Below are 7492 nucleotides of genomic sequence, written 5' to 3'. Positions count from 1 at the left end.
AGCTCTTCATGCTTACTCTCTTTTGTCACAGAGGGATGGCCATGTGCCTTAAACACAAGGTAGTCCCCATTCAATTGAAGGACTAACTCACCTCTGTTAACATCTATCACAGCTTCTGCTGTGGCTAGGAAAGGTCTTCCTAGGATGATGCATTCATTATCTTCCTTCCTACTATCTAGGATTATGAAATCAGCAGGGATGTAAAGGCCTTCAACCTTTACTAGCACGTCCTCTACTATTCCATAAGCTTGTCTTATTGACTTATCTGCCAATTGTAATGAGAACAAGGCAGGCTGCACCTCAATGATCCCCAGCTTCTCCATTACAGAGAGTGGCATAAGATTTATCCCTGACCCCAGATCACATAGAGCTTTTTCAAAGCTCATGGTGCCAATGGTACAAGGTATTAAGAACTTGCCAGGATCTTGTTTCTTTTGAGGTAGAGTTCTCTGAATCCAAGTATCTAGTTCACTAATGAGCAGGGGAGGTTCACTTTCCCAAGTCTCATTACCAAACAACTTGGCATTCAGCTTCATGATAGCTCCTAAGTATTGAGCAACTTGCTCTCCAGTCACATCTTCATCTTCTTCAGAGGAAGAATAGTCTTCAGAGCTCATGAATGGCAGAAGGAGATTTAATGGAATCTCTATGGTCTCTGTATGAGCCTCAGATTCCTCAGGATCCTTAATAGGAAACTCCTTCTTGCTTGAAGGACGCCCCAGGAGGTCTTCCTCACTAGGATTTTCGTCCTCCTCCTCCCTAGTGCATTCGGCCACTTTGATCAAATCAATGGCCTTGCACTCTCCTTTTGGATTTTCTTCTGTATTGCTTGGGAGAGTACTGGGAGGAGTTTCAATAACTTTCTTACTCAGCTGGCCCACTTGTGCTTCCAAATTTCTAATGGAAGATCTGGTTTCATTCATGAAACTGAAAGTGGCCTTTGACAGATCAGAGACTATATTGGCCAAATTAGAAGTGTTTTGTTCAGAATTCTCTGTCTGTTGCTGAGAAGATGATGGATATGGCTTACTATTGTTCAGCCTATTGCGTCCACCATTGCTAAAGCCTTGTTGAGGCTTTTGTTGATCCTTCCAAGAGAAATTTGGATGATTTCTCCATGATGGATTATAGGTGTTTCCATAAGGTTCACCCATATAATTAACCTCTGCCATGGCAGGGTTCTCAGGATCATAAGCTTCTTCAGAAGCTGCCTCTCTAGTACTGTTGGATGCATGTTGCAATCCATTCAGATTTTGAGAGATAATGTTGACCTGTTTAGTCAACATTTTGTTCTGAGCCAATATGGCATTCAGAGCATCAATTTCAAGAACTCCTTTCTTCTGAGGTATCCCATTGTTCACGGAATTCCTCTCAGAGGTATACATGAACTGGTTGTTTGCAACCATGTCAATGAGTTCTTGAGCCTCTTCAGGCGTTTTCTTCAGGTGAATAGATCCACCTGCAGAGTGGTCCAGTGACATTTTCGAAAATTCAGAGAGACCATAGTAGAATATATCTAATAGGGTCCATTCTGAAAACATGTCAGATGGACATCTTTTGGTCAGCTGCTTGTATCTTTCCCAAGCTTCATAGAGGGATTCACCATCTTTTTGTTTGAAGGTTTGAACATCCACTCTCAGCTTGCTCAGCTTTTGAGGAGGGAAGAACTTATCTAAGAAAGCAGTGACCAGCTTATCCCAGGAGTCCAGGCTATCCTTAGGTTGTGAATCCAACCATATTCTAGCTCTATCTCTTACAGCAAAAGGGAAAAGCATGAGTCTGTAGACTTCAGGATCAACTCCATTCGTCTTTACAGTCTCACAGATCTGCAAGAACTCAGTTAAAAACTGATAAGGATCTTCAGATGGAAGTCCATAAAACTTGCAGTTTTGTTGCATTAATGCAACTAGTTGAGGCTTAAGCTCAAAGTTATTGGCTCCAATGGCAGGAATGGAGATGCTTCTTCCATCAAACTTTGACGTTGGCTTTGTGAAGTCACCAAGCATTCTCCTTGCATTATTATTATTATTATTTTCGGTTGCCATGTCCTTCTCCTGTTCGAAAATTTCTGAAAGGTTATTTCTGGATTGTTGTAATTTAGCTTCTCTTAATTTTCTCTTCAGAGTCCTTTTAGGTTCTGGATCAACTTCAACAAGAGTGCCTTTTTCCCTGTTCCTGCTCATATGAAAGAGAAGAAAACAAGAAAAGAAAAAGGAATCCTCTATGTCACAGTATAGAGATTCCCTTATGTTAGTAGAAGAAGAAAGGGGTAGAAGAATCCAAATACAAGGGATATAAAAAGTTCGGATTCTTAGATGAAGAGAGGTGAAGAGAAGTGTTAGTAATTAATTAATTAAATAGAAGAAGAGAGGAGAGGGAGAGGATTTTCGAAAATAATTTTTGAAAATAGGTTAGTGATTTTCGAAAATCAAAGACAAAATATAATTAAAATTAAAATTTAAAACAAAAAGAATTTTTGAAAAAGAGAGGGAGAATTTTCGAAAATTAGAGAGGGAAAAGTAGTTAGGTGGTTTTGAAAAAGATAAGAAACAAACAAAAAATTAGTTAGTTGATTGAAAAAGTTTTGAAATCAAATTTTGAAAAAGATAAGAAGATAAGAAGTTAGATAAGATATTTTGAAATCAAATTTTTGAAAAAGATAAAATTTTTGAAAAGGATAAGATAAAAGATAAAAAGATAAGATAAAAATTTTAATAAAAAGATATTTTGAAAAAGATTTAATTTTAAAATTGACTTAACTAACAAGAAACTACAAGATAAGATTCTAGAACTTAAAGATTGAACCTTTCTTAACAAGAAAGTAACAAACTTCAAATTTTTGAACCAATCACATTAATTGTTAGCTAATTTTCGAAAATTTGATATAAAGATAAGAAAAAGATTTTTGAAAATATTTTGAAAAAGATTTTTGAAATTTTCGAAAATTATATAAAAAATGAAAAAGATATGATTTTTGAAAAAGATTTTGAAAAGATAAGATTTTTAAAATTGAAATTTTGACTTGACTTGTAAGAAACAACTAATTTTAAAAAAATTTTGACCAAGTCAACCCAAAATTTCGAAAATTTGGAGGAAAATAAGGAAAAGATATTTTTTTGATTTTTTTGAATTTTTAATTATGAAAGAGAAAAACAACAAAAATACTCAATGCATGAAATTTTTAGATCAAAACAATGAATGCATGCAAGAATGCTATGAATGTCAAGATGAACACCAAGAACACTATGAAGATCATGATGAACATCAAGAACATATTTTTGAAAAAATTTTAATGCAAAGAAAACATGCAAGACACCAAACTTAGAAATCTTTAATGCATGAAAAATATGAATGCAAAAATGCACATGAAAAACAACAAAAGACACAAAACAAGAGATCATCAAGATTAAACAAGAAGACTTGTCAAGAACAACTTGAAGATCATGAAGAACACTATGAATGCATGAGATTTTCGAAAAATGCAAGAAAAATTTTGAAAGCATGCAATTGACACCAAACTTAAAAATTAACACAAGACTCAAACAAGAAACACAAAATATTTTTGATTTTTATGATTTTCTAAATTTTTTTTTGTATTTTTATTAATTTTTTTTTCGAAAAACATTTTTGGAAAAACGAAAAATAAAAGAAAAATTTTTGAAAAAGATTTTTGAAAAGAAAATTACCTAATCTGAGCAACAAGATGAACCGTCAGTTGTCCATACTCGAACAATCCCCGGCAACGGCGCCAAAAACTTGGTGGACGAAATTGTGATCATCAATATTGGCTCTTTGGCATATACACAAAAACTATTGTGTCTCTTGGTTAAATTCACAACTCCGTTCAACTAACCAGCAAGTGTACTGGGTCGTCCAAGTAATAAACCTTACGTGAGTAAGGGTCGATCCCACAGAGATTGTTGGTATGAAGCAAGCTATGGTCACCTTGCAAATCTCAGTTAGGCAGATTAAATTTGTTTATGGGTTTTCGAAAATAAAAATAAGAAAATAGATAGTAAAAAGGATAGAAGACTTATGCAGATTCATTGGTGGGAATTTCAGATAAGCGAATGGAGATGCTGCATGGCTCAAGGACGCCTGCTCTCCTACTGCTTCTACTCAATCCTTCTTACTCCTTTCCATGGCAAGCTTTGTATAGGGGTTCACCATCAGCTGTGGCTACTTTCAATCCTCTCGGGAAAATGATCCTATGCGGTTGTCAGTCGCACGGCTAATCGTCTGGAGGCATCACCCATGGTTGATGGCTACATCCCATCCTCGCAGTGAAAACTAATGCTCACGCACTCTGTCACAGTACGGCTAATAACCGGTTGGTTCCCGCTCCTACTGGAATCGAATCCCTTGATTCTTTTGCGTCTGTCACTAACGCCCAGCAGGTTGCAAGTTTGAAGCACGTCACAGTCATTCATTACCGGAATCCTACTCGGAATACCACAGACAAGGTTAGACTTTCCGGATTCCCAGGATCCTACTCGGAATACCACAGACAAGGTGAGACTTTCCGGATCCTCATAAATGCCGCCATCTATCTAGCTTATACCATGAAGATTCTGTTGGGAATCTAAGAGATACACATTCAAGCTCTGTTGCATGTAGAACGGAAGTGGTTGTCAATCACGCGCGTTCATAAGTGAGAATGATAATGAGGGTTACTTATCATCAAATTCATCATGTTCTTGGGTACGAATGAATATCTTGGAATAAGAATAAGAGAGATTTGAATAAAAGAAAATAGAACTTCATTAATACTTGAGGTACAGCAGAGCTCCACACCCTTAATCTATGGTGTGCAGAAACTCCACCGTTGAAAATACATAAGCAAAGGGTTCAGGCATGGCCGAATGGCCAGCCTCCCTAACGTGATCAATGATCTCCTAAGATGAAGAATAAAATAAAACTGAGACCAAAGATGAAACGTGGTCAAAAGACATCTAATACATTAGATAAATGTTCTATTTATACTAGACTAGCTCCTAGGGTTTACATGAGTAAGTAATTGATGCATAAATTCACTTCCAGGGCCCACTTGGTGTATGCTTGGGCTGAGCTTGATTATTCCACGAGCTGAGGCTTCTCTTGGAGTTGAACTCCGAGTTATGACGTGTTTTGGGCGTTCAACTCCGGATCATGACGTTTTTCTGGCGTTTAACTCCAGACAGCAGCATGAACTTGGCGTTCAACGCCAAGTTACGTCGTCATTCTTCGAATAAAGTATGAACTATTATATATTGCTGGAAAGCCCTGGATGTCTACTTTCCAACGCCGTTAAGAGCGCGCCAATTGGAGTTCTGTAGCTCCAGAAAATCTATTTCGAGTGCAAGGAGGTCAGATTCCAACAGCATCAGCAGTCCTTTTGTCAGCCTTCTTCAGAGTTTTGCTCAAGTCCCTCAATTTCAGCCAGAATTTACCTGAAATCACAGAAAAACACACAAACTCATAGTAAAGTCCAGAAATGTGAATTTAACATAAAAACTAATGAAAACATCCCTAAAAGTAGCTTAAACTTGCTAAAAACTATATAAAAACAATGCCAAAAAGCGTATAAATTATCCGCTCATCATTAAACACCCCTAACGTCTTGAGCTAAAGTCTCTGCCCACTTCACACTTTCTCTCTGCAAGTAAGCCAAGCCCAATTGAAGAAAGGAACTGCTTCAAGCTCAAAGATCCAGAGGCCCAAGACTTGAAGAGCTAACTAGAAGCTGAGAAGAGTAGTATATATAGGAGTAGTTTTGAAATAGAGAGAGCTTTTGGGGGAGGAGCTAGGAGAGAACTACTCTTTGTATTTTTACTTTCTCTGCACTTCTAACTTTCTCATGTATTCTCCATCTTTGATTTTGATTTCTAGAGCTATGAACAACTAAACCCCTTTCATTGGGTTAGGGAGCTCTGTTGTAATTTGATGGATCAATACTAATTTTCTTATTCTTCTTCTATCTTTCCTTTTGATTTTACTTGAAAGCTTTCGATCTTCATCCAATTGGATAGTTATCTTGGAAAAGAAGCTATTCAAACAAGGATCTCTTCGGATCCTTGAAAGAGGAATGAAGAGATTAGCTAGAAATGCTTTCTCATGCTGGACCAAATTGAGTGTGGATGGGTATGTGACTATAACCCTCTAAGCATTTGATTTGGGAAGTGCACGTGGTATAATCAGTGACCAAACTTCATCTCTTCTCATGAGCAATTGACCAAGGAATTGGCTATTGATCAAGATTTGAGAGATTGAATTGCAAGAGATTGTGATTCAATCACTTAAGATTGCCAAGGAGATCAATGAGTACATTGATTGAGGAAGAGATGAAAATGAAATTGATCCGGAGAATGCAACATCTCCTAAGCCCAATGAACTCCTCATTTCTGATCTTACCCATTCTCTTTATATTCTGTAATTTATTTTTATGAGCAATTCCCCCATTCCCATTTACAATTCTGCTATTTACTTTCAGTCATTTACTTTCCTGCCATTTTAATTTCTGCAATTATCAACTCTATTCATGGATTCGCTCAACTAGATCATTCCTCTAATTAAAGTTGCTTGATCAATCCATCCCTGTGGGATTCGACCTCACTCTATTGTGAGTTTTTACTTGACGACAAATTCGGTACACTTGCCGAATGGGAATTTGTTGAGAGACAAGTTTTACCCCGATCAATCACTTTCATCAAGTTGAAGAACAAGTGATATCTTAGAACAAGAACAAGCTGAATTAATTAGAAGAACAATAGTAATTGCATTAATACTCGAGGTACAGCAGAGCTCCACACCTTAATCTATGGTGTGTAAAAACTCCACCGTTGAAAATACATAAGAACAAGGTCTAGGCATGGCTGTGAGGCCAGCCCCCATGATCTAAGATAGCATAAGACTAAAGATAGCTACCAGGATAAGAATACAATAGTAAAAGGTCCTATTTGTAGAGAACTAGTAGCCTAGGGTTTACAAGGATGGGTAAATGACATAAAAATCCACTTCCGGGCCCACTTGGTGTGTGCTTGGGCTGAGCATTGAAGCATTTTCGTGTAGAGACTTCTCTTGGAGTTAAACGCCAGCTTTTGTGCCAGTTTGGGCGTTTAACTCCCATTCTTGTGCCAGTTCCGGCGTTTAACGTCGGGCAGTTTTGATCTGATTTGGAACGCCGGTTTGGGCCATCAAATCCCGGGCAACGTATGAACTATTAATATTGCTGGAAAGCCCAGGATGTCTACTTTCCAACGCAGTTGAGAGCGCGCCAATTGGGCTTCTTTAGCTCCAGAAAATCCACTTCGAGTGCAGGGAGGTCAGAATCCAACAGCATCTGCGGTCCTTTTCAACCTCTGAATCAGATTTTTGCTCAGATCCCTCAATTTCAGCCAGAAAATACCTGAAATCACAGAAAAACACACAAACTTATAGTAAAGTCTAGAAAAGTGAATTTTAACTAAAAACTAATAAAATATACTAAAAACTAACTAAAACATACTAAAAACAT

The sequence above is a fragment of the Arachis hypogaea genome, chromosome 5, assembly GCF_003086295.3.
Source record: "Arachis hypogaea cultivar Tifrunner chromosome 5, arahy.Tifrunner.gnm2.J5K5, whole genome shotgun sequence".
In the NCBI taxonomy this organism is placed as follows: domain Eukaryota; kingdom Viridiplantae; phylum Streptophyta; class Magnoliopsida; order Fabales; family Fabaceae; genus Arachis; species Arachis hypogaea.
The sequence above is the reverse complement of the archived record's forward strand: the minus strand, read 5'-3'. Positions refer to the sequence as shown.